The sequence below is a fragment of the Carettochelys insculpta genome, chromosome 3 (genome assembly GCF_033958435.1).
Source record: "Carettochelys insculpta isolate YL-2023 chromosome 3, ASM3395843v1, whole genome shotgun sequence".
Lineage (NCBI taxonomy): Eukaryota > Metazoa > Chordata > Testudines > Carettochelyidae > Carettochelys > Carettochelys insculpta.
Window position 1 is genome coordinate 162,776,783 of NC_134139.1, and position 27,209 is coordinate 162,803,991.

Here is a 27,209-nt window from a genome sequence, read left to right on the forward strand (position 1 = left end):
CCCAAGGTTTTCTGGGGGAACCTCCCTTATTCCATCCTCCACAGTAGGACATCTCCCATTCCAAGCCAGCAATAAGTAATCTGGCATCATTGCGGCACAAAGCATAGCAGCATACAGCCCCGGTTTCTGAGCAGATTCCGTCAGCATCTGCTCCCTGCCATGCTCTCTGATTCACAGCAGACTTATGTCATATTTGCAACCTAGATGAAACAGGGTGAGCTGAGTGAAGTGATTATCCTGCAGAAAAGTGACCCTTCCCTGATGCTCTTGCAGCAGTGCTTTGCATGTGGAGGGGTTCTCACGTGTGGGGTGTGGGGAGAGGGGCAGCAGCCAGCACACATGCTGTCCCAAAAGCAGCCCCAGAACATGCCTAGGCTGCGTATTGCTGGGGGGATCCCAGCATGGAAGTTGGGGGAGCAGCCACCTAATAGCAGCAGGCCATGTGGCCGGGGTTTGGAGAGTGCCCTCACTGTGGTGTATGGGCGAAGTGAGGCCGGAGCAACCAGCCTCAGCTCGCACTAGACAACCAAAACCGGTGAGCCTCATCCGTTTAGGGGGAGACTTACTGGTTAACTGGTTAAATGTTAACATCCCTAATGGCCACACATCACACGGGGAGAGATACCTTGGTCCACCCTGCTTCCCACCATTCCCATTGGCTGCAAACAATGATTTGTGGCCAACAAAAACTGTGATGGCCTAATACCTGTGGAGGTGCAGGAAAATATAGAGGTGGGAGCCCTTCGGGGACTAACCCTGGTGCGTTGCTGTTTTTCTTATTTGCCCACGGCCGTGTCTACACGTGCCCCAAACTTCGAAATGGCCATGCAAATGGCCATTTCGAAGTTTACTAATGAAGCACTGAAATGCATATTCAGCGCTTCATTAGCATGCGGGCGGCAGCGGCGCTTCGAAATTGACGCGCCTTGCAGCCGCGCGGCACGTCCAGACGGGGCTCCTTTTCGAAAGGAAGCCACCTACTTCGAAGTCCCCTTATTCCCATCATGGCATGGCTACATTTACTTTTGTGTGATGTACAAACAGGCCTTCTGCCCTTCAGTCAAATCCTCAGCTGGTGTAATAAGGAATATCTGCATTCATTTCAGTCAATAGCAGCTGCAGATCTGGCCCTATGTTTTGTGATGTTAATTTCCACTTTTGCTAAATTAATATCATACAGAATGATGGTGTACATATGGAGATGGAACCTAGTTACAGAATTTATCCAACAAATGACATAAATATCATTGACAAATGATGGAAAAATAAGGGGCTCATGAGTGAATCTTATGGGATTGCACTAGCAGTGGAAAGCAACTTTGAATCTCAATGGCTACGTCTACACGTGAAGCCTACATCGAAGTAGCCTATTTTGATGTGGCGACATCGAAATAGGGTATTTCGATGAATAACGTCTATACATCCTCCAGGGCTGGCAACGTCGATGTTCAACATCGACGTTGCGCAGCACCACATCGAAATAGGCGCTGCGAGGGAACGTCTACACGCCAAAGTAGCACACATCGAAATAAGGGTGCCAGGCACAGCTGCAGACAGGGTCACAGGGCGGACTCAACAGCAAGCCGCTCCCTTAAAGGGCCCCTCCCAGACACAGTTGCACTAAACAACACAAGATCCACAGAGCTGACAACTGGTTGCAGACCCTGTGCATGCAGCATGGATCCCCAGCTGCCGCAGCAGCAGCCAGAAGCCCTGGGCTAAGGGCTGCTGCCCACGGTGACCATAGAGCCCCGCAGGGGCTGGAGAGAGAGCATCTCTCAACCCCTCAGCTGATGGCTGCCATGGCGGACCCTGCTATTTCGAAGTTGCGGGACGCGCAACGACTACACGGTCCCTACTTCGACGTTGAACGTTGAAGTAGGGCGCTATTCCCATCCCCTCATGGGGTTAGTGGCTTCGACGTCTCGCCGCCTAACGTCAATGTTTACATCGAAATAGCACCCAACATGTGTAGCCGTGACGGGCGCTATTTCGAAGTTAGTGCCGCTACTTCGAAGTAGTGTGCACGTGTAGACACGGCTAATAAGGTACAAATTCCTACCCCCACCCTCGTGTGATAAATTGCATTTACAAGAATGCTATTACATGATAGAGATCCTAACCAGTATTCTCTCATCACCACCTACTCTTACCCTGATCTCTGCATGCTTTTCTAGTTTGGCTGCTGTTGAGAACTTTATGGAAATAGCACAAAGGAAAAATATTTTCTTTCTGTTCTTCATCTGCTAAATCAAATCTCTGTGTCCTTTTCCAGACTTCATATCAAGCACGCTATTGTTAACTGATTGATTAGCCCATTACTTTGGGGCATGCTCCTTTATTAGTGTTACTCTTCTGAAAGGGGTGTGTAAGAAAGTGAGGGGAGGGCCTAGCAGTGCAGGGGCTAAACAAGACCTTTTTGCCCAATAAGTCCCACCCCATTTCCCCTGCAGCCAATGCCAGGCCTGGAAGGAGAGTAAAAGGAGGGAATGTGGCTCAGTTCAGGCCTGACCAGTGAAGAGGCAGGAGCTGGTTTGGCCATCCACAGGACCTGAGCCAGAGCTGTCTGCTAGGTTGGCTGCAGGAGGAGGCAAGCCTCCAAACCCTCCCCTGGGCACAACAGGGGAGAACCAGAAGGAAAACCGCACTTAGGAGGGAGGAATTGGACTCTAGCGGCCATGCCCCAAACTGAAGGAACAGACTCTGGTAGGTGGCCAAAAGTCCTACAGCCCAGGCTCTCAGTTAACCCTGGGACCTAAACACTAGGCCACCCTGCTGCTAGGGGACCCAGCCACAGGAGGAAGGTTTGATAATTCTATCAAGGTGCTGTCTGTGTCATTTGTGTTCTAAAATGGAGCTCTGCTTCTCACTGTTTCAAGTTCACTGCCACTGAAGCCGTTTTGCAGGACCTAAGCTCCCCAGTGCTGGGTTCTTCCCTCCCTAGAATCTGATGAACACTCATACACACACATATATTCAGAGAATGTATGACAGGTCCAGGTTAACCAGGACTCCTGAGATGACCCCTCATAAGTCCTTGAACTCAGCAGGCTCAGTCAAGCAGGACTTCCAAGCTGCCATCCTCATATGCCCTATGGTCAGCACATCCCTATTTCCTAGTGTTGCAATTATTTTGGTATTAACCCAACTTATGAATAAGCCCCACAGGACTTTTGGGTGCTGTTGGTTTTTTTAGGTTAGGTACAAGGAATGCTGCTGCAGAATGAATGGGGAAGCCAAAAACACCCTGTGGGGTAAAGGTGAGGGAGAGAGATAGAAGGAGAGAGCAACAACCAGCTTAACTGTGAAAGTTACTCTTTCCAGGTAATACCCATGCAAGGGGAACCAAGCAAACAAAACAGTTATAATATTAAATTTAACTTAAATTTGATTACAAAGGTTAGGTTTAGCAAACCATAAGCGATCACATGAGACAGGGGAAGAAGGTTACACTGAGGCTGTGGCCACACTTGGCCAAAACTTCGAAATGGCCATGCTAATGGCCAAATCAAAGAATTTGAATGAGGTGCTGAATTGAATATTCAGCACCTCATTAGCATTAGCATGCTGCCAGCTGCAGTGCTTTGAAAGTGCCACATTCGACTGTGTGCGGCTACACGGGGGTCCTTTTCAAAAGGACCCTGCACATTTCGAAACCACCCAGCCCACCCATTCCCCTAGCCCTTGCCTGAGCCTACCTCCCTGTTCTGCCAGCTCCCTCCCAGCCACGACGGGGCCCCCATACCTGCCAAGGGTCCCGCCCCTCCAGCCCCATGGAGGACTAGGCCCACCCATGCCTGTGGCCCCATCTACAGGGGCATGCCCCCACCCCTTTGTGTATAGTTCTTCCCCTTCTACCCCATATTTACCTCCCAGTTAAGAAGACCCTCACATCATTATGTTTTCAGGTGCAGTTTATTTATATGTTTATCATTAGCTCCCATTTATTAAACGCTTTTGTTGTGCACCACAGTGCCCCCTGTGTGTCAGGGGGCCATGCTGCAGGGTGCATGTGGGCCAGAGGTTGCCAGGTGGAGGTCAGCGTGGCTCCCGCTCGAAGACCTCCCGGAGCGCCTCCCAGACCCTCACCCCATCATGATGTGCTTGACGGCACGGAGCCATGGGCAGCTGCTCGTAGCCGGGGCCATGGTCCACAGCCCACCCCAGAGTGGAGCACTCGTGGTTGCCCTCCACTATGTTGTGCAGAGCACAGCAGGCCACAACCACCCCAGGAACGCTGGGCAGGCTGGCGTCCAGCTGTGCATTCAGGCATCGGAATAGCCTCTTGAGGCATCCGAAGCCCTGCTCTACAGTATTGCAGGTGTGGTTCAGGAGGTTCTTAGAAGTGTCCTGGCTGGCAGTGGTGTGCCCTGTGTAGGGGTGCATCAGCCACAGCTGCAAAGTTTATGCCCTGTTGGCCACTATACACGGTAGCATCGTTGTCTCTCCCATGGGGAGCTCCCAGGCAGGGATGTAGGTGCCCTCCTCCATGCGCCACCCTAGACCAGCTCACACAAATGTCACTGAACTGGCCCTGGGCATCAATGAATGGTATCCATTGTGATTTATGTAGCGTCCCGTGCTGTGGTGGTCCAGGGCATGGATTGCTACATAGGTGCCATTGAATGCGCCATAGCAGTTTGGGAAACTGATGGCTGCAAATCCCACAATGGCGGCGTCCAAGTTGCAGAGGCAGACAGCCCTCTGCAGGATGGTGTGATTGATGGCCTGGACCACCGGTGGAAGGGGGGAACTGACATGTGGTCCTGCACATCGGGGAGCCCCCTTTCCCTGCAGGGCCCCCACCCGGGGCCTGCCCCCCGCTTCCCGGGCTGGGTGTGGGGCCATGGTCTGATTTACCTCCAGGAAGATGGCACCAATGGTGGCCTTGCCCACACTGAATTGGTACCCCACAGAACAGTGGATGTCCGGGGTGTTGAGCTTCCAGAGGGCGATCCCCACACGCTTCTCAACTGGCAGCGTAAGCCGCATGCGAGTGTCCATGTGCTGCAGGGCGGGTGTGAGCCACTGACACAGCTCCATGAATGTCTTTGTCATTCTAAAGTTCTAGAGCCCCCTTTCTTTGTTCCACTGGCCCAGTACCAGCCTCTCCCACCAGTCCCTGCTGCTGGGGTGGCTCCAGAAGCGCTATGGGGAATAGGGAGCGGCAGTTGCCCCATTGCCAGGCCTGCAGGACCCTGGGGTGTGGGGGGGTGGTGGGTCCCAGGGCTGTCACCACCTGGGTCCCAGTGTGGGTGGGGCATCAGCCTCAGCCAGCTGCTGTTGCTCCATTCTTGCCTACTGGTCTCAGAGCACAATCCCCACAGCCCTATGTGCTGCTCTGCAGTGCTCTGTGTGTGCAGGGTGGGTGTGTTTGGGAGGGGCCCTTTAAGGAAGAAGCTGGCTGTAGAACCAGGAAGGGCTTGTCAGCCCTGTGACCCAGTGTGTGGTATTTCCTGGCTGGTTCTTTTGAAAGGGCTCGCATTCCTGTGTGGATGCTCCCTTTTGAAATAGTGGACCGGTGCAGCGATATGCTTTGTGTATGTAACTGCGCTATTTTGAAATCCCATATTTTGATTTTTATTTTCGATGTTCCCCCTTTCAAAATTTCTTTGCAGTGTAGACACAACCTAGGAATTTGTTTGAAAATGATAGCACATTTGAATGAACATGAACACAAATGTAAAATGGGGTAAACAAATTAAATTTTTGAAGGTAGTAGGTTGGCACATTTGACAATTCAAAACGAAATAAAATATTTCAAGCTTTTCACTCTGAACATTTCACAGACAGAATCAGGGTCACTACTTACTGATAGTTTGACAACTAATTATTCAATGAACTGTAACACATATGTAGACTGAGGTTTGTCTCTGTCTATTAGTTATGGGACTCTGCTTATGTTCACCTTCTCACTGCTTATATTACATTTCTAACTAGGTTTGATAAGGTATTTTGAATCATGGAGGTATAACCAGGGTCAAAAAGCAGGTACAGTAATTTTTAACCCCAGTGGTACTATAATACTCTTCCTATTAATTGCCTTTCAGCAATTCTAATCCAAAATATTACTGCATGCTGCCTAACAACTACCGCAAACTGCATGTGACTCACCCTTCCTTACCTTTTAGACACTTGTCCATACTATATAGTTGGCAAATCTTTTCAATGTTAAAGATGGTGTAACCAATTTCTTGTTTTGGCAGTCATTGGAAACTTAAGTGAACTTAATCATGCTCTTTGAATTTAAAAACATAAATACATAGCATTTTTTATAAATAAAAATTGTTGCAGGAAATATGCCACCTTGTCCAGAAAAAGCATTAGTTTTCTGATGATCATATTTAGCTACCTTCAATAGTTATCCATTAACTAGGTAGAAATTTATTTTGAAGTTACTTATATGGCTGTCACTCTGATGTAATCCTGCTAAATCCATTGGTGCAGCTCCTAATTTAAATGTGGGATAGAGAAAGAAGAATTGGGTGCACTGAGGAGAAACAAGATCCTTTTTTAATCCAAAGCATAGAGTGATATCACCAGCAGTGTTTTTAAATAGAAGGGCTTTTGGGCATTAGTTAAAATTACTGTAAAAATTAGGCTTTCATATCACAATACTTGAGGTAAATATCCCAGCTGAAATTCATATGTTTACATATGGCCCAACCTTTCCTCTCACATGGTTTATTTAGTTTTTTCCTCTTTCCTCAAATAATCGGTATATTTATATGTTACACTGAAAGACCTTTAACAGAGAAATACCATTTGCATATATAAGTCGGCTAAGGAACTGGAAATATGACAAATCCACTTCATGGAATTCTGGCCCAGTATCAGGAAACTGTGGAGAAGTAAACATTACATCTCATCTACTGACCATGAGGTCATAATACACTCAATTATTAAAAGTAATTTATAAACTACTACTGCTGTTCCTTTAGTTTGCATCTATAAATATTACAAACCCTGAGGATCCTACTTTTATCCTGAGGAAGAAGTTCATGAGTAATGCAAGCCCAACACTGGATGTTGTTTTTCAAAGTAGAAGATTCATTAGTAGAAGACTGCATCAGGGCAAGAGGATAAGTTATTTGTATTGTAGCCAGAAACCCTTAAATTAAGCAGCTTCTCTTGGAAGTGTGATATTGGAATGTAACAGCTGTGGAAGATTCAGTTAACTTCTGGGACATTCAAGACCAGTAGATTAATTTGCTTTTCACCAATTATAATTAATCTTATATGGAGTGTTTACATTTCTCCTGTCATCTACATGCATTAGCACCAGGTTAATGTGCAAACCATTGACTAAATTATGCCCAGTATAAATCTTGCCTGCTAAATACCAAAGTCCCTGTCCTTACTTCCTGAGAACAACCTTTGATCTTCACATCATCAACAAAAGTAATTACCATCTCCCCCATCCCAGAACTAGTCATTTCACTTCTAAATAGCTGCACAGCTGGAGACAGATGTGTATTTCTCCCTGGTTAGACCCTGAAGGCTCTTCTACTAGTCTTTATATCATACTTGTCATTCGTTTATCAGTGTCCAAATGTTGTACACTGTAAATGTGTGTAAAACATTCTCAGAATTTGAAACAATAACAAATCAGATTTGGAAAAAAGTCTGAAAAAACAGAAGTCTCCCAGCTGTGCAAACTCAATTAGTTGTTGCATTAGCAGGCAATGAACTCCAAAAGTTAATGTTATTAACATTTTCATCAACAGCAAGTAAGGATGGCCCAATAATGCAAATAGCTTGTTTTAATTGCAGTTGTCCTATACAATTATTAACTGAGAAAGTACTTTTACTACGGAGTCTCTTCCTTTTCTGTAAAGGAAGCAAATTCATTTCCCCTTAAAAGGCATTTTTAGTGTTTGCTTTTTGTGAAAATTATTTTAGTTGCTTTGCTCTGTATTTGGAGAAATACAAAATTTGCTTCCTCCCTTCAGGATATTTCAGAACACAGGTGATAAGAAATTCTTATCACCAGAGTCCATTTTGTTTCTAAATTATATAGGTAACATCAAATATGAAAACTGCAAATTAAAAAAAAAAATCTGTCATGGGTCAAATGCCCTATATTGCTTGATGAGGAATGTTTTCTTTCTGGAATTTTTAAGGGTCAGATTTAGAAACAGTGGGAATGGCCTGCTGGAAGCTTAGAGAAGGAATCTCAATTTCCTGGGCTATCTGGTGCAGAGAAGGGATTGAATTTAGCCTCCGACATGAGAAAAAAGTGCCCTGACGACTAGGGTATGTGATAGACAGAGTTGGGTCCCTGTCATTCTATCCTGTTGATACTGCTTCACTTTTTTTTTTTTTTTTTAATAACACTTAACTGGCCTTTGGAGCACAGAGTTTAAGGTCAGGCTTCCACAATCAAGACAGGTCTGTACCCACTCTGTAACATAATAATTTGTCCTCTTTTTTTCCCCTGGCAATGACTATTCATTAACATTTATAGTGGCAATTCTATCAGCTCAAGCCCTGTAAAAAGATAGGAAAAAGTGTCCTTTTATACCCAAAGGCCTAGTGTGGTTAACACACGCAACGGCAACGTGGTAGAAGAGGTATAACTCTGAACTATGCCTGACCTGGAGAAGGGAATTGAGTCCTGGCCACCTGCATCCCAGAAGAGGGCAACTTAACGGGGATATGGGAGAGGCTGGTTTACCATCTCTCATGTAAATGCTCTCGGCACTGGACTATTTGGGTGTAGAGAGTGGACAAGACAAGCGGACATTTAGCTTGAGGATTCACCTGGGGCATAGGTAGGCACTTGATGTCCAGGATGAGGTGGCTTTATGAATGCCAACAAGCTTAAATATACCAGCACAGAAGTAAGTGGCAGCTCAAAGGATGTTTAGAGAAAACAGAATTTGGATTTAGGAACCTACTTTTTAACATATGGCTTCTGTCTTGAATAATCCGCCATTAGTTCTTCCAATAGCAGTTATACTTACGGTACAATGTGCTGTTACTATTCAGCAAGAGGTTGCATAGAAAACTAATTGCCATAGCTGCTTTTCTTCACAAACTAATTCTGTAAAGCTTGTAGCAGCTACAGACCAGAATCTGTTTCCATACTTAATCAACCTGAGTTATGGTCACAGAAACCTACTCATTCTGTTGTTAAACAATAAACAATATAAAAGGATGTCTGATGTAATGTTTTGCTGCCTGTAGAACTCTTGCGTCAATCTTCAGGCAGATTCCACGCACAAAGATAGACTTTATAGGCTCTTAATCCCCAAGGACCCTTCAACAGTACAAATGGAGGAAGTCATTCCCTACTTCCTACGTATGTCTTCAAACTTTTATAGAAGAAGAGGGGAAAACTACAAGCCTTCAAATCCCTTTACAGCAGCAGGCAAAGCTCTAGCAGAATAACTGGGGAAGGGGAAGGACACTTATTTTTGCCTTCACTGCCTGCATTCTAGAGACAGAAGGTGGGTGAGGCGACATCTTGTATTGTAAAAGAGCCAACGTTTCAAATTACATGGTGTGTTGGAGTGCTGGGGGGTGTTGGGTGAGGGGGGGAAGCCTCCCCCTGGCCTGCACTGGTGATCAGTTAGTGGCCCAGGGCAAGCCAGGCGGTCAGGGAGAGGGTGGGTGGGATAAGGGCAGTGAGTTCACGGGCAGCAGGAGTGGGGACAGGGGTAGCAGGGGAGCAGCAGAGAGGGCGGGCAGGGGGCCAAGATTCCAGAGGGTCACGGCCACCTCGGCCCAGACCTCCATCCACCAGTCCCTGTCCTCCTGCTCCATCTGGAGCCACTCCCATAGTATGGGCCACCGCGGCCTCCTTCGGGTCAATGTGGTGGGCCCTCCGAGGCAGGGGACAGGGGTTCCCCAGCCTCGTCAGATGGTGGGGTTGGCAAGCAGCAGCAGGGATGGAGCTGGTCCAGCTCCTGGAGGATGATGCTGTGGAGACACAAGGGGGAGAGGGGTCACCAGTCAGTGCTGCCACCTGGCCCCAGGGGCCCCGCCTGGCCTCCCCATCCTCCCGACTGCCCCCCAGTGCAGCATCTGTTCACCTGACCACCCTGTGGGTCCCATGTGGCAGCTGGGGCCACATTCATGGGGTGCCTGCTGGCTGCGGTCCAGCCTCCATGTCTCCTCCTGCTTAGGGGGGTCAGGGGGCTGTCCACTTCTGCGCGGTCTGGGTGCTGCTGTGCCTGGGTCTGCAACGTGGCCAGGGGATGCAGCATGGGGTGCCCCCTCCGGGCTGCCCAATCCACCCGTTACCTACCTGGGACTCCAGAGAACAGACTGGGGGACACCATTCTTGAGGGGTCCTGGCTGGAAGCGCCAGAGCTGACGTCAATGACAAGGGGGCCTTCCTCCTCCAAGCCACTCCCTGGCCTCGCTGCTCTGCTTCGGCCTGAAGGTCCCGGCTGGTCATGTGGGTCTACGTCCATGTTGGTCTCGAAGCTGGCCATGTTGATCACTGCTACCGGCTTGGGGGTATCCTTTGGGCTGAGGAGCTGTTCCAGTGTCCGGTAATGTGGGCACCTTAGGGTGGTCCCTGCCCCTGATCACCTGTGGGTGTCTCTGGCCTGGCTATTGGCCTGCGTCAGCTTCTTCAGCTTCAATCGGATCTGATCAGCTGTGTGCTGGGGGTGGCCCCTCTTCCACAGCCTCAGTGAGAGCTGTTCAAAAGCCGATGCATTACGGGGCTGCCTGGTACTGTGCAGCAGCAACTCCTCCTCTGCCCAGAGGCTGAGGAGATCTTTAACCTGTGCCTCTGTTCAGGAGGGGCCTCTCCTCTTCTGGCCCTGGCTTTCCTCTGTGGACCCCTTGGGCTGGGAGGTGGGGGCCTCCTGGGGGTTTCTGGGGCATGGGGGGCTCACCATCCAGCTGGTGGGCCGTGTGGCACCTTTGTCTGAGTTGCTGGAGCATGTGCCAGGCAGAACTCATGCTTCTGCGGCTCTGGGCACACTCTCAGCTTCCTGCATGGGGTTTCTGGGGCTGTGTGGCTTTAAGAGGCTGGCCCCAGGGACCATAGAGCCCTGCCAGGGCTTGCTAGGGTGTTTCCCACGTTCCCTGAGGCCACTGCCATGGCTGACCCACTATTTCAAAATAGTGGCCCTGGAGTGTCTACACATACCGTATTTCGACATTTGATTCAAAAGGGGCTGCTCTTTCTAAAATCAGATAGGAAGAGCGGTTTTGAAATTCGTGCCCCTTTTCACCAAAAACTATTTCGAAAGAGGCCATTGTGCATGTAGACGCTCCATGGCCTCTTTTGAAATTGGACCCCCTTTCGAAATTGGTTCAAATACACAGGGCTAGTGTAGACGCACCCCTATGGTTTTCAAATAAAAATCATCTTGATATCAAAAGAATAAGGAAGATCAATCTGGCAACGGTTATTTCACACTGGTTTCTTGACAGCAAAGAACAAGACAAAACAAAAATCCCACACCATTTCTGACTTACCCTTATGACACTGCTACAAACTTCTCTTACAAACTATTTTTGGGAAACGTTTGTCACCTTTGTGAAGTTCTAATCTCTGGCTTTCACAGAGGTCAGATAGAAGGCAAAGCACAAGCATATTGAACAAATCATTCTGTGTGTGGTTTACCTCCCAAGTGTAAGATGGGCAATTCCCACATACGTCATGTTTTCCAGACTGAGTCTGTGCTGTATGATTTTTCCTATGTTACACATCTTGAGGTAGTAGCTTGTAAAAGTCTATAACAATGTTAGTCATTTAATAAAGACTCAACATTACTTGGCAAGTGCAAGGGAAAATGCAGCCCATACCACCAACAAACAAAACCACACCAGCCTCTAGCGTGTTTAAAAACTGCTTCTTGAACAGCCTCCGATAATAAAATCAAGCTAGTGACAATATGAGAATATAGAAGACTTTGCAAGCTGCTTCTATTGTTTATGCTCACAAGTATTTTGTCACAAACCCAGCACCATAGATACACACTTTGATCCATGATAAGCCCTTGTGTGAAACTGCCTGCTGCAGCTCATTGAAATACCTTTTTTTAAAAAAATGAAAGTGTAGCAACAAGTGCATCATGAAATTCAGCTCATAAAGACATCTTTTTTTCTTGCCCAAGCCACGCAAAATCTTGCTGACCACAGGAAATGCAGCTGTCCCAGACTTTATCTAATTATTTCTACAACAACTGTCAATTAACTCTATTAAATGAAGACTGCCATTAGACAGGAATGTTTATGGCCATCAGCCTTTGGGCAAGGTTCATCAAAGAGGTAATTCACAGTTACTTTTTAAAATTCTTTACAGTTAAATGACATTCCTGTACTTAATTTATCTACATTCAAAATGTCAACTAGTACTACTAGTTATTGTGTGAATTCCATATTTAAAGAAAGCAATCACAGTTGTAGTTGTATAGCTCTGGCAAACTACATATCAGTTTGCCAGAGCTATAGGGGCCTGATTCTGTATAAGATTCTATAGAAAATTTATTTGGCATTCCTAGCCATGCAAAGTAGAGAACAGCACTGTTGTAGTAACATACAGGTTCACCCTATTAACTGGAAAGACTGGCTAACTGATATAGCCCAGGAAAAAGAAAGTGGGGCCATGGCATCAAATCTAACATCTATACAACAATTTTCTTTTATGAAATGCAAAATTAGCCAGTGGAATTTATTTCTATGTGGGCTCACTGATGGTAGGAACTTAGCAGGGTTCATAAAAGAATTTGACATGTATAAGGTTAACAACATGCAGGCTACATCTAGACTTGCCCCCTTCTTTGAAGGGGGCATGGTAATCGGGGCAATGGGAAATTACTAATGAAGTGCTGTGGTGCATATGCAGCACTTCATTAGGCTAATTCTCCCCTGCAGCAACTTCAAAGTGTCCAGCTTTGAAGTGCCAGCTTGCTGTGCGGCCTCAGGCACTTCAAAGTGCTTTTACTCCCAAAATTTTGAGAAGTAAAGGCACTTCAAAGTAGCGTGGGCACTTCGAAGTGCCTCCGGCTACACAGCATACCAGCACTTCAAAGTTTGACACTTCGAAGTTGCCACGGGAGAGAATTAGCCTCATGAAGTGCTGCTTATTCACCACAGCTCTTCATTAGTAATCTCCCTGATTACCACGCCCCCTTCAAAGAAGGGAGCAAATGTGGGCGTAGCCCCAGAATTACAATAATAAGGGTTTCAAAGAAACAGACAAACGTTCTGATAGAGACATAATGCTACAAGAGCAATGAAGGGTCCTGTGGCACCTTATAGACTAACAGAAAAGTTTTGAGCATGAGCTTTCGTGAGCACAGCCTCACTTCATCAGATGCTGGTCATGGAAATCTGCAGGGCCAGGTATAAATGAGCCAGAGCAAGGGTGGGGATAACAAGGTTAGCTCAGTCAGGAAGGATGAAGCTTACAAGCTGAGTGCTTATAATGCTACAAGCTTCAGCATGTAGAACAACTTCTAAATGATGTAATGATGTAAGTTAGAGAGAATTGGCTAACATCATGCAGGACAACCTGGCCATTATATGTAAGCATCTGGGAAATTCTTCTTGGAGGTCACTCAATAAAGAGTAAGATGTCTTCCTGTCACCCTCCTGTTTGTGAGTCCATTTGGGAAAGAGCCATGATGAACCAACAAGGCCTGCATTGATTGTCACGAAGTGGTAGTCTTGCTAATTCACATACTCAGTTATTGGGTTGCATGCTTAAGAACCGTTAATTGTACAGTTTGAGAAGTCCAGATGCTCCAAAGCCCTTACTAAAGTATGTTTTGCCCTTGATTGAATCATCCTAAAGCACCTGATGTATTGTCATGCACATATCTAAACAGCACCCAAAGGCGGACTTTCTAATATAAAATTTATGCCACTCTAATTGGTAAGCATGAAAGCATAGCTTCTGGCTTCCCCAAGACTATCATCTCTTTTTTCTTTACTACAACAGGGGCTCTCATCTTGATGAAAGGAGTTTTGAAAATTTCTGCCTGTCTGATAACAAAGGAAGAAATAATACTTAAATTGCAGGAAAGCTGGTTTAGGTGGGACATTAGGAAAATTTCCTATCTGTCAGGGTAGATAAGCACTGAAATAAATTGCCTAGGAGGGTTGTGAAATCTCTCTCACAGGAGATATTTAACAGCAGGTGAGATAAACATCTGTCAGGGATGATTTAAATGAGGTTTCGTCTTGGTATGAGTACAGGGAACTGGACTCGATGACCTCTTGAGGTCCCTTCCAGTTCTAGGATTCTATATTTGTAAGATGTTTGTGGTAGATATTGTCTGTTTAGTCTATGTTGGTGCAGAGCTGTGGACAATTGGATCTTGGTCTCTGAATGGGGCTCGTAGGCCCCATGATTATACAAATACATAGAAATTATGATCACATATTAGGTACGATGGAATTCATTTGGCATGATTAGTGAAGTTCTCCAACATTGTTCCCAAAAGTCTTCTTTCTGGTAATTTGGCCCAAAGGAGCCAGAGAGCTACACCACTATACACCTGGAATAACTCTACTGAAGTCAACATTTATTCAGTAGCATATGTGAGTGATAAATGAATTATATAGATGCTCACCCCTAATTCCATCTGCTGAATTTTGTTACTTAAGTTAGAATTAAGTTATGTTTTGATTGTATGAGTGATAATAGGAGTTTACTATGGCTGTACTGATGGAAGACCATAAAAATGTGAGATACAGGGGGTCCCCACTAAATGCTACAGATATGTCCCTGTTCCTGGAATGTATAATGAAACAACCTGAAGTGGCAAAATTTTCCCACATAGGAATGAATGTAAATGGTGGGAGGGAGTGCATTCTGTGATGTCCTCTAAGTTGCCTATGAGAGACAGTGGGGAGCATTATCCCCATAGGCAACTATGGAATACGGGAGGGTTAGGTTCCTGGACATCAGAGATACAGCACTACTGTTCTGAACTCATCAAACCGAACAACCAAAACAGCTCACACCCCACACACACATTTTAAAACATTTCATTTGCACTTTTAAAACTGCATTTTTAAAAACACTAACTTTCCCATAATTTTTATTAACATTTTAAATGGCACTTTAAACTAAAAACCCTATTTATTAGTATATCTAAACAGCCTTTTTAAAAAAACAAATTGCTATTTAGTCGGAGGATGAGGATGTCATTTTAACATCACTAGGGCTTTGGGTTCCATCTTTTTCTTTGTAAAGAAAGAGGCCAACATAGTTTGCTTACTGCACAAAAGTTTATCATGGTAATTTTCTTTGTAGCAGAACCATTCACCTTTTTTCCTGTGCTTTACAATGTCCAATTTTATGTCCAGAGTCACACTGCTGGGGCATCACTTACATTCACTAACTCCTCTCATTTTTATATCACTGGGGCTACGTCTACACGTGCACCCAACTTCGAAATAGCTTATTTCGATGTTGCGACATCGAAATAGGCTATTTCGATGAATAACGTCTACACGTCCTCCAGGGCTGGCAACGTCGATGTTCAACTTCGACGTTGCTCAGCCCAACATCGAAATAGGCACAGCGAGGGAACGTCTACACGCCAAAGTAGCACACATCGAAATAAGGGAGCCAGGCACAGCTGCAGACAGGGTCACGGGGCGGACTCAACAGCAAGTCGCTCCCTTAAAGGGCCCCTCCCAGACACACTTTCATTAAACAGTGCAAGATACACAGAGCCAACAACTAGTTGCAGACCCTGTATATGCAGCACGGACCCCCAGCTGCAGCAGCAGCAGCCAGAAGCCCTGGGCTAAGGGCTGCTGCCCACGGTGACCACAGAGCCCCGCAAGGGCTGGAGAGAGAGTATCTCTCAACCCCCCAGCTGATGGCTGCCATGGAGGACCCCGCTATTTTGATGTTGCGGGACGCGGATCGTCTACACGTCCCTACTTCGATGTTGAACGTCGAAGTAGGGCGCTATTCCCATCCGCTCATGGGGTTAGCGACTTCGACGTCTCGCCGCCTAACGTCGATTTCAACTTCGAAATAGCGCCCAACACGTGTAGACGTTACGGGCGCTATTTCGAAGTTACTGCCGCTACTTCGAAGTAGCGTGCACGTGTAGATGCAGCCTGGCACTATACTTAGAACTCACTATTTCCACCCAAGGAGGCTGAGGAAGATGCATCAGAGAAGCACTTCTGCTTGCTTCAGGTCTGCACTGGCATGACATATGAATTAGGCGGGAGTGAGCACAGGGAATGTACGGATGTAATTGGAGGTATGTGAGGACATAAAGGGAAATGGTTCCACTTTTTGGCAGTGATGCAAATACAAAACAGTGTTAAGTGGGAAGAGGCATAACTGGGACTCTCTGCATACCCTGCAGTCAGCGGGTCATCCTGGCTTTCTGGGTACTGAACTTTGTTTCAGTAATGCAATCAAAGCTCAACAAGGGAGTGGAGGAATATGTGCCTATGATTTGGGTTTCATCCTGAGAGGTAGGCATTGTTCAAGTACCTCCTTTGGCTTTGAGTTCCCCCAACCCATGGAGTTTATGCCCTCTGAGGAGTGAATCTGTGAAATTAGTCTAGACTGGCAATGCAGAACTGATTTGGCAGTGTGGCTTGAGCAGGAAAACAAAACTGAAGAGATCTTCACAGAATCCTAGGGCTGGAAGTGAACTCAGGAGGTCATCTACTCCAGTTCCCTGCCTAAAGCAAGATCAACCCCAACTAAATCATCCCAGAGATGACTATGTCAAGCTGGGACTTAAAAACTTCTAGGGTTAGAGATTCTACCACTTCTTTAGGTAATGCATGTCAGTCCTTCACTGCCCTCCTGGTGAAATAGTTTTGTTAATAGCCATCCTACATCTCTCCCTGTGTCACTTTGGACCATTGCTCCTTGTTCTGTCATCTGTCACCATAAAGAACAATATCTCTGCATCCTCTGTAGAGCCCCCTTTCGGGAAGTTGAAGGCTGCTATCAAATCAGTCGTCTTTTTTGCAAACTAAATAAGCCCAAATCTCTCAGTCTCTTCTCATAGGTCATGTACTCCAGCCCCTTAATCATTTTTGTTGTCCTCTGCTGAACCGTCCCCAATGCATCCACATCCTTTCTATACTGGTGGGCCCAGAACTGGACACAATACTCCAGATATGGCCTGACTAGTGCCAAGTAAAGGGGAATAATAACTTTTCTAGCTCTGCTGGATATGGTTCTAATGCACCCTAATATGCCATTAGCCTTCCTGGTTACAATGGCAGAATGTTGATTCATATCCAGCCTCTCACCCACTGTAATCCCCAGGTCCTTTTCTGCAGCACTGCTACTGAGCCAGTCGGTCCCCAGCCTATAACAGTACTTGGGATTCTTCCATCCCAATTGCACGCTTCTGCACTTCTCCTTGTTTGAACCTCATCAAATTTCTTTTGGTCCAATCCTCCAATTTGTCTAGATCACTCTGAACCCTATCCCTACCCTCCAATGTATCTACCTCACCCTCCAGCTTAGTGTCATCTGCAAATTTGCTGAGGTTGAAATCCATCCCCTCATCCAGGTCATTAATAAAGATGTTGAACAGTACTGTCCCTAGAAATGATCCTTGGGGCATTCCATTTGAAACCAACTGCCCATAAGACATGGAGGCATTGAATGCTACCCTTTGGGCTGGTCCATCAAGACAGTTTTCTACCCATCTTATAGTCCATGTATCTAATTCATACTTTAACTTATGGGCAAGTATGTTGTGGGAGACTGTATCAAAAGCTTTGCTGAAGTCAAGGTATATCACATCCACTGACTTCCCCATATCCACAGAGCCAGTTATCTCATCACAGAAACTAATTGGATTGGTCAGGCATGACTTACCCTCTGTGAATCCATGTTGACTACTTTTGATCACTTTCCCCTCTTCCAAGTGCTCCAAAATGGATTCCTTGAGGATCACTCCATGATTTTTCCAGGGACAGAGGTGAGACTTATTGGTCTATAGTTGCCTGGATTGTCCTTCTTTCCCTTTTTAAAGATGGACACTACATTTGCCTTTTTCCCGTCATCCAGGACCTATCTTGATCTCCGCATGTTTTCAAAGATAATAGCCAAAAGCTCTGCAATGACATCTGTCAATGCCCTCTGTACCCTTCGATGCATTAAATCTGGACCCATGGATTTGTGTACATCTAGCTTTTCTAAATAGCTCTTAACCCATTTCTTCCCCACAGGTGGCTGCCCTCCGCCTTCCCATACTGCATTGCTTAGTGCTGTAATTTGGAAGCTGACCTTGTCCATGAAGATTGAGGCAAAAAAAGCATTGAGTACTTCATCCTTTCCCACATCACCTGCCACCAGGTTACCTCCCTCACCCAGTAATGGCCCCACACCCTCCATGATCACCCTCTTATTGTTAACATGCCGGTAGAAACCCTTCTTGTTGCCCTCCACATTCCTTGCTAGCTGCAATTCCAATTGTGCTTTCGCTTTTCAGGTTACTCCTGGCATTCTCCAGCCATATATTTATACTCCTCCTTAGTCATCTGTCCAAGTTTCAACTTCTTATACGCATCCTTTTTGAGTTTAATCTCACCAAGGATTTCCCTTGTAAGCCAAGTTTGTTGCCTATCATATTTGCTTTTCTTTCTGCACAGTGTGATGATTTGTTCCTGTGCCTTCAATAAGAACTCTTTAAAATACTGCCAGTTCTTCTGAATTCCTTCCCCTGCATGTTAACATCTCTGGGGATCCAGCCCATCAGTTCTCTTAGGGAGTTGAAGTCTGTTCTTCTGAAATCAAGTGTCTGTATTTTAATGCTCACCTTTCTTCCTTTTGTCAGAGTCCTGAAATACACAATGTCATGATCGCTGCAGCCCAGGTTGCCACCCATTTCTATTTCTCTTACTGTTTCTTCCCTGTTTGTGCTCAGCAAGTCAAGATGTGCACAGCCCCTGGTTGGTTCCTTCATCTCTTGTACCAGGAAGTTAACCCCAACATTCTCCAAAAAATTCCTAGATTGTCTGCCACACAAAGGTGCACCAGTCTGCCAGAAGAAATCTTATACTTGTACGCTGTGGTACTATCTGGCAGAGCTGTTGTCTCTGAACAGGAGTAAATTGGCAGACCAGAAACACAATGACTATCTAAGACTACCACTGGATCTAACTGCATATGTAAATTGGGGTCATAGATGGGGAAGGTTTATGGTGGGACCATGACTTCTGGATCTCAAGAATCTGGGCAATTACTATTTGAAACTGTGGGACTGACCAAACTCCTGACGTACTAATGCTCCATTTTGCTTCCTTTTTCCTGTGTTTTTAACTTCCCTCCCACTCCCAAAACAATAAACTTGTGGTTTCATATTCCTGGGGCTTCTGTGTACTTGCTAGGAAGGCAGAACCATCTGGAGATAGGAGCAGAGACAGAATAAGTCTCAGAACATGGCTCAAGTCTCCAGCCAGACCCAGTTTCATTTTAAAAAGATAGAAACATTTAAAGTTGATGAAAGATATAAACAATTGAAAACAAAGGATCTTATAACAAAGATTAGGTAATCTAAACTATCATTGCCAGACTGTCTATAATTTCCTTGCCCACGGTACTAACCTTTACCTCATATTATTAAAATGCAAAAGAATTTTTATATCTTATTTACTTTTCACTTTTTTATGCTGCATACTTACTTTTTTGCAATTCTTTCAGCTCAGAAAATGGAAATAAAGCAGTTGTTTTCTATTCTGGTTCTCATGCATTAGAATGATGCTGCAGCGTTTGATTGGGAAGCACTTCAGGCAGGAAATCCTGGGACCAGTGAGTGATATTGGTGTCCAATAAAAAGAAAGTGTTGTTTTTGTTTTGTAAAACCTACATTTGGGGCCAAATTTGACCCAGCACCATCACTTAGGTATGCCAAATTATCAGGCTCAGCATGAACAACATCTCTGTTCACTGGAGATCCTGTGTTTCCCCTCTAATGTTGGAGGTCGGGCGTAGAATGTTATAGTTCATTCAAAGCACATACTTCAATGGCACTAAACAGTAAAAGCTGGGCAACAATGTATGAATAAGAGACACAATGAGAGATTATGTTTGTGTTTAATGGACAGAGAGGTTTATAGAAACAACAAAATGACTGGAAATACTCCAAGAATACAAAGAAACAATATGGAAAATTCCAATGTGCGTACAATGGAGTAGAGGGCTTCTCTTGGCATAGGAATCTTCTATTTTATTTTGATTTTTTGCCATCCCCAAATTGCAAAACCCTACAGAGACTGTAAATTAGAGAAAGGATCACTTTACACTACCCCGAGCGCTCTGAGGAGTTTTTTTGGAGAATGAGAGTTACACATATATTAAGTCAAAGTACAAAATAGACATTCACTGTACTCTAGCAAAAGTAACCATAACCTTTCCAGAATAAGAAATAGATTTAGGTTTCTCCAGTTGCAGTGTTTAAATGGTTTTCCATATATTATATATATTGATATTAATCATAATTTTAAATTGGTTAGATAGCCCTTCAGTATTAATCAACTGACTTGTCTCAAGGAATCATTTTTCATGCCTTCCTTTCTTTGAGTCCTTGAATTTAATAATATTGGGAATTCTGCCTCCAATTCTGGATCTGTTAAATAAATTAAAACAAATGAAAACATTCTAAAAATTAATAAAACGCATGACAAAAATATTCAGACAGAATCAAGCATCTGATTTAATCTACTTCTTTAAAAACACGATGGTTAAAAATTAAGTCTGAAACTCAAGCCTTAAAGATCGTCATTCAATATATCTAGACACTTTAATCCAGAATCCCCAAACTGTGGGGTGTGCCTGCCTATGGGGGCACAGAAGAACACTGAAGAGGGGCACAACAGAGACGGAAGGTGGGGAGGAAGTGCCACTCAGCCCCTCCTCATTCCCAGATCTACTCCAGTCCTGCCCGCAGCCCCAGCCCTAGCCTCAGCGCAGCTCTGTCTCAGTCCCTGGCTGTGACTCTCTCCCTGTCCCCTTCCTCACTGCTGGCTCAAGACCCTCCCCCTGCTCAGTCCTACCCTTGGCCCCCTTACTTCTGTCTGCCCTCTCCCGCAGCCATGGTCCTGCTCTAGGCCTAGGCTCTGGAAACATAGGGAGCATGGACAGGCATAAGGAGGAGCATGACCCTCAAAACTTTGGGGACTACTCATGTAATCCTATGTGCTGCAAATTAGCCCTCAAGATCTGATTCTCTGCTTTGACCAAGCTACCAGGGATGGGGCAATGATGCCTGTTCACCATCTTTGGCAGCTCCTTCAGTTTGTACCTAGATTGGCATTATTTTGGCCCTCAGTAGAAGCTAGAGCAGCCTCAATGCTACTCTAATTTACAGAAGTCTGCCTGTGGTCAAAGGAAACTGTTTGTACAGCTAGAAATAGCCAGAGCATCCCCTTTTACCCCAATACGAGGCAACTTCATGTATGCGTAAGACAGGAAGTTGGCATAGAATTCCACGCCACCCACAGATTTTCCCTACATAAAAGGAAATTTCTGTGATAGCTGCCCTACCCATATACTTCAGCTGCTTCTTTCTGCTGGTAGAGAAATGCAAAGGGGCCTTCTGTAATGGTTAAAGGGCCCTAAGCGTTATTTGTCTTCTGCAACAGTACACTAAAATGCCGGGAGATGAGATTAGAATCATCTAAAAGGAGACACATGCACCAGTGGACTTCACCCTGCAAGGTAAAATATCACCTGGAAAATGAGTGAAATCTTAAAGTTTCAGGATTGTAGGTGTAGTATCACACCTGCCCCTACCAACCGTGGAGTTTTAAAAATTTGATGATGGGATCACTTTGTATCTTGCATTTACTCCATTAGGCTGCAGAAGACCTAGAATTCATTTTAAAAAAGGTAGAAAAGGGACTGAAACAAAGTAACAAGCCTTTTCCAAAGCTGGGGTTAATTGGGAAGGCTTTTATATGTTTGTTTGTTCTCTGCTTAGCCTAAAGGCACCTATCACAGTTCAGGACAACTATAAGAACATAAGAACATAAGAATGGCCATACTGGGTCAGACCAAAGGTCCATCCAGCCCAGCATCCCATCTACCGACGGTGGCCAATGCCAGGTGCCCCAGAGAAGGAGAACAGAAGACAACGATCAAGTGATTTATCTCCTGCCATCCATCTCCTGCCCTTGTTCTGAAGGCTAGGGCACCATACTTCATCCCTGGCTAATAGCCATTTATGGACCTAACCTGCAAAAATTTGTCAAGCTCTTTTTTAAACCCTAATAGAGTCCTGGCCTTCACAGCCTCCTCGGGCAAGGAGTTCCACAGGTTGACTGTGCGCTGTGTGAAGAAAAATTTCCTTTTATTAGTTTTGAACCTACTACCCATCAATTTCATTTGATGTCCCCTAGTTCTTGTATTATGGGAAAAGGTAAATAATTTTTCTATATTCACTTTCTCCACACCATTCATGATTTTATATACCTCTATCATATCGCCCCTCAATCGCCTCTTTTCCAAACTGAAAAGTCCCAGTCTCTCTATCCTCTCCCCATATGGGACCCGTTCCAAGCCCCTAATCATCTTAGTCGCCCTTTTCTGGACCTTTTCTAATGCCAATATATCTTTTTTGAGGTGAGGAGACCACATCTGCACGCAGTACTCAAGATGTGGGCGTACCATAGTTTTATATAGGGGAAGTATGATATCTTTTGTCTTATTATCGATCCCTTTTTTAATAATTCCTAACATCCTATTTGCCTTACTAACTGCCGCTGCACACTACGTGGATGTCTTCAGAGAACTATCCACTATAACTCCAAGATCCCTTTCCTGATCTGTCATAGCTAAATTTGACCCCATCATGTAGTACGTGTAATTTGGGTTATTTTTTCCTACATGCATTACCTTACACTTACCCACATTAAATTTCATTTGCCATTTTGCTGCCCAATCACTCAGTTTGCTGAGATCTTTTTGTAGTTCTTCACAATCTGTTTTGGTTTTGACTGTCCTGAACAACTTGGTGTCATCTGCAAACTTTGCCACCTCACTGCTTACCTCATTTTCTAGCTCATTGATGAACAAGTTGAACAGGATCGGTCCCAGGACTGACCCCTGGGGAACACCACTAGTTACCCTCCTCCATTGTGAAAATTTACCATTTATTCCCACCCTTTGTTTTCTGTCTTTTAACCAATTCCCGATCCATGAAAGGATCTTTCCTCCTATCCCATGACCACCTAGTTTACATAAAAGCCTTTGGTGTGGGACCGTGTCAAAGGCTTTCTGGAAATCTAGGTATATTATGTCCACTGGGTGCCCCTTGTCCACATGTTTATTAACCCCTTCAAAGAATTCTAATAGATTAGTTAGACACGACTTCCCTCTGCAGAAACCATGCTGACTTTTGCCCAACAATTCGTGCTCTTCTACGTGCCTTGCAATTTTATTCTTTACTAGTGTTTCTACTAATTTGCCTGGTACTGATGTTAAACTTATCGGTCTATAATTGCCAGGGTCTCCTCTAGAGCCTTTTTTAAATATTGGCGTTATATTGGCCATCTTCCAGTCATTTGGTACCAAAGTGGATTTAAAGGATAGGTTACAAACCACTGTTAATAACTCCGCAATTTCACATTTGAGTTCTTTCAGAACCCTTGGGTGAATACCGTCTGGTCCTGGAGACTTGTTACTATTCAGCTTATCAATTAACTCCAAAACCTCCTCTAATGTCACTTCAATCTGAGTGAGTTCCTCAGATTTGTCACCTAAAAAGGCTGGCTCAGATTTAGGAACCTCTGTAACATCCTCAGCCGTGAAGACTGAAGCAAAGAAATCATTTAATCGCTCCGCAATGGCACTGTCTTCCTTGATCGCTCCTTTTATATCTTTATCATCCAAGGGCCCCACTGCTTTTTTAGCGGGCTTCCTGCTTCTAATGTATTTAAAAAACATTTTACTATCGTTTTTTGAATTTTTGGCTAGCTGTTCCTCAAAATCTTTTTTGGCTTTTCTTACTACATTATGACATTTAATTTGGGAGTGTTTATGTTCCTTTCTATTTTCCTCACTAGGATTTGACTTCCACTTTTTAAAAGCTGCCCTTTTCTCTCTCACTGCCTTTTTAACATGGCTGTTTAGCCATGGTGGTTCTTTGTTAGGTCTCTTACTGTGTTTTTTTATTTGGGGTATACATTTTAGTTGGGCCTCTAGTATGGTGCCTTTAAACAGTTTCCATGCAGCTTCCAAGGATTTTAGTTTAATTACTCTACCTTTTAGTTTCTGTTTAACTAGCTTCCTCATTTTAGTGTAATTCCCCTTTTTGAAATTAAATATATACCTGTATTTCCCCATCATGATCCACGCACTCTTGGGTCCCACATCACCAACTGTTTCCTTCCTTGAGTGGAGACCTCTCTCTCTTGGTCTCTTGGGTTTTTTCCAGGCTGTACAGTTTCCTACCCAAGTTCTCTCTCAGCTGTGTGGCTGCACAGCTGCCCAATAAGCTTTGTACAGGGGCTCAGGGCAGTGCACAGACCTGTCATGGTCTGAGGAGTATGCTTCTTCCCTGGCTGCTGCAGCCGGCCATGGCAGCTCCTTGATGGGGCCTGAGGAGTGAGCGTCTCCCCTGGCCCAGGCACAGAGCTGCTAGAATGGGGAGAGGCCCATTCCTCTGGCTCCAGCAGGCAGCTACTCTGGGCAGGGCAGAGGCCCCTTCTCAAAGTTCTCTCTCCACAATCCCCAGCAGCATGGACCTACCATGGCCAGGAGAGAGGCATTCTCCCTCAGTCCATCCCAGCCTCGCTGGAGTTACCATAGCCAGCAGAGAGGCACCTCTCATTGGGCCTAGAGCTGCTGTAGTGAGAGAGGACATGGGAGAGCCCTGACTCCCAAACACCTCATCCCAGTCCTTTACCAGATCCTGTACCCCCTGTCAGAGTCAGAGCTCTCCTCTCCCCCCATCTTGGAGCCCCCTCCCACACTCCAAACCTTTCAACCCTGCCCTCACAGGTCATCCATGCACAGAATGGATTTCGTTATGTGCATCTGTATGGAGGTGATGCCTTGTACACCACCTCAATATTGGGGCAGAAAACAAAGTTCTTTTTGCACATGGAGGTAAAAAAATAAGAGGGAACACTGTTTCTTGTCCCTGTTTTGCTATCCCCAAAGTGCATCAAGTGCATTTGCACTTTGCTTTCTCTTTGAAGGCTTACAGACAAGATAATTGCCAGCAGTTATAAGGCATCCCGCAGCCCTTGCTGAGAAAGTACGTTTATTTTTAAGATGAAAGCATTGCAGACAAAAGATACTAAAAACAATAAAACTTCCCTTATGCAGCTTACCAGACGTCACCCATCAGTCTTATGGGGCCTCAGTGGATTCCAGTCTTGTCAACAAATCCAGGCAGAAATCAGGGCTATTTATGTAAGAGGCCTTTTTATGACAGATGGTCTTTGGCAGGGGGCGTGACAGAATTGCTGGGTTCTTGGACAAGGGAGGGGGCTGGTTATGTGCTCCTGGATGGGGTAGGGTTTCGGGAAGAAGGGGTGGGGCTGGTGGGCACACCATCTGGAATTCTAGCAGCAATATAAAGGGCTCTGGAAGGCAGCTGGAAGCCATGGTCCCTTTTGAATCACCATGCTCTGGAGCAGTTATCCCCTTTACTCACACTTCTATCCACTCCCACCGAGCCTGGTCTATGGAAAATCCAGTCTGAATTAGTATACGTGAACTCCTCCAGATGTTGGAGGTGTTACAGCCTGAGTAAATTTATCTAATCAGCTCTCACGGGTCTTAATTCCTGCAGAAACAGTGGTTATATACAATCTCTGGCCCACAATAATATGTGAACTCAAAATCTCTCGATGATGTTGCAGGAAATTGCCATATCTGTCACAGGTCATTTCCTGACCGCCACCGGAAGGTGCTACCAAACTATAAATGTTCAATAGTAAACATATAGATACTTCAACACTCATCTGCTACAAAAGCTGCTTTGCAGATTTCACAGAATTATGTTCCACTTACTCATAAACTATATCTGCTCTAATAAGCAGTTCTTGTGGTGTCAGGCTCAGTATGATTCTGTTATCCTGTAACTGTAAAAGTTATATGGTGCAAGGCAAAATTTAAGATCTTAATTCTGCTATATTACAAATGTGTCAGATAATTTACTATGTGCATTTAAAAGCTGACAAATGAAAAACATTGATGAGTTTCTGTTTTCTTTATACTTGGATGCACCTATGTTTTAAATATGGTCACACAGGTTTTTAAAAATATTTTTAGAAAAATAAAGTGCCCCCAGATGCAATCAGCTGTCAGTTTTGATCTTAGAGACAGCTAATAGACCCATGTGAAAGTGCCCTAGGTGTACATAATGGAAATGCTCACAGACTCTTAACTCTAGCTGTGCTAGCAAGCCAAATATAATGCTGTAGCATTAATTAAGTAGCTGAAAGGGAAAAACAGGGAAAAATTAGTTCAAGTTCAGTGGTTACTTGTTACAGTTTGTAAATGGGCTCTCTAGCATGGAGATACGTAAAATAATGCTCTCGTTAAAAGTTATGTGGAAAATAAAGGTTCTCAGCAAGCTAATTTTACTCAGTTAACAAAGCACAATTTCAAACTATTCTTGTTAACCATCCACCCACTTTCCTTTCCCTCACCACCTCAGATTTACAGATAGGAGGTACAATTACAGTTCTTTGTTTCTGCCTTAGATCTTTTTACATAATAAAGTCTGGTTTCATCCTGTTGAAACCTATGTGCTTTCCTTCATTGTGTAAGGTTAAAGGAACTGAGGTCTTACTTTAAAAGGTTAAAGTCATCCTTTGTGTTCCTCCCATCCCCAACTCTCAACCTTCGCTTTGTGGTAAATGCATTGTAACTATGTGCCTTTCGTTCAATACATTCTCCAGTAAATCAATTGGTTAAAGTAGGCTGAAATCCTAGCCCCACCGAGGTCAATTGCAAAGCTCCCTTTGCCTTCAGTGGGACCAAGACTGAACCAAATGGGCCCATTTTTATTGGTATTGCTTCCTGTAGCCTTGCCACAAGGCCTGCATTCCAATTCCTTTTATAGAGCACTTTGAGAGCCTCATTATGACCTATCAAAAATGTTTGTTTCTTAACGTGTAGTTCTATTAGGTTTTTGGTCAGTAACAAAACGAGTTTGCTTTGACCGCCCTCCAAAACTCATTTGGCTTCTGTGCCCTACATATTTTTGCCTCCATGATCAAGCCATTCTTAAGTGGCTCCTTGGCTGCTAGAAGAGCTGCTGAGTTTCAGAAGTCTA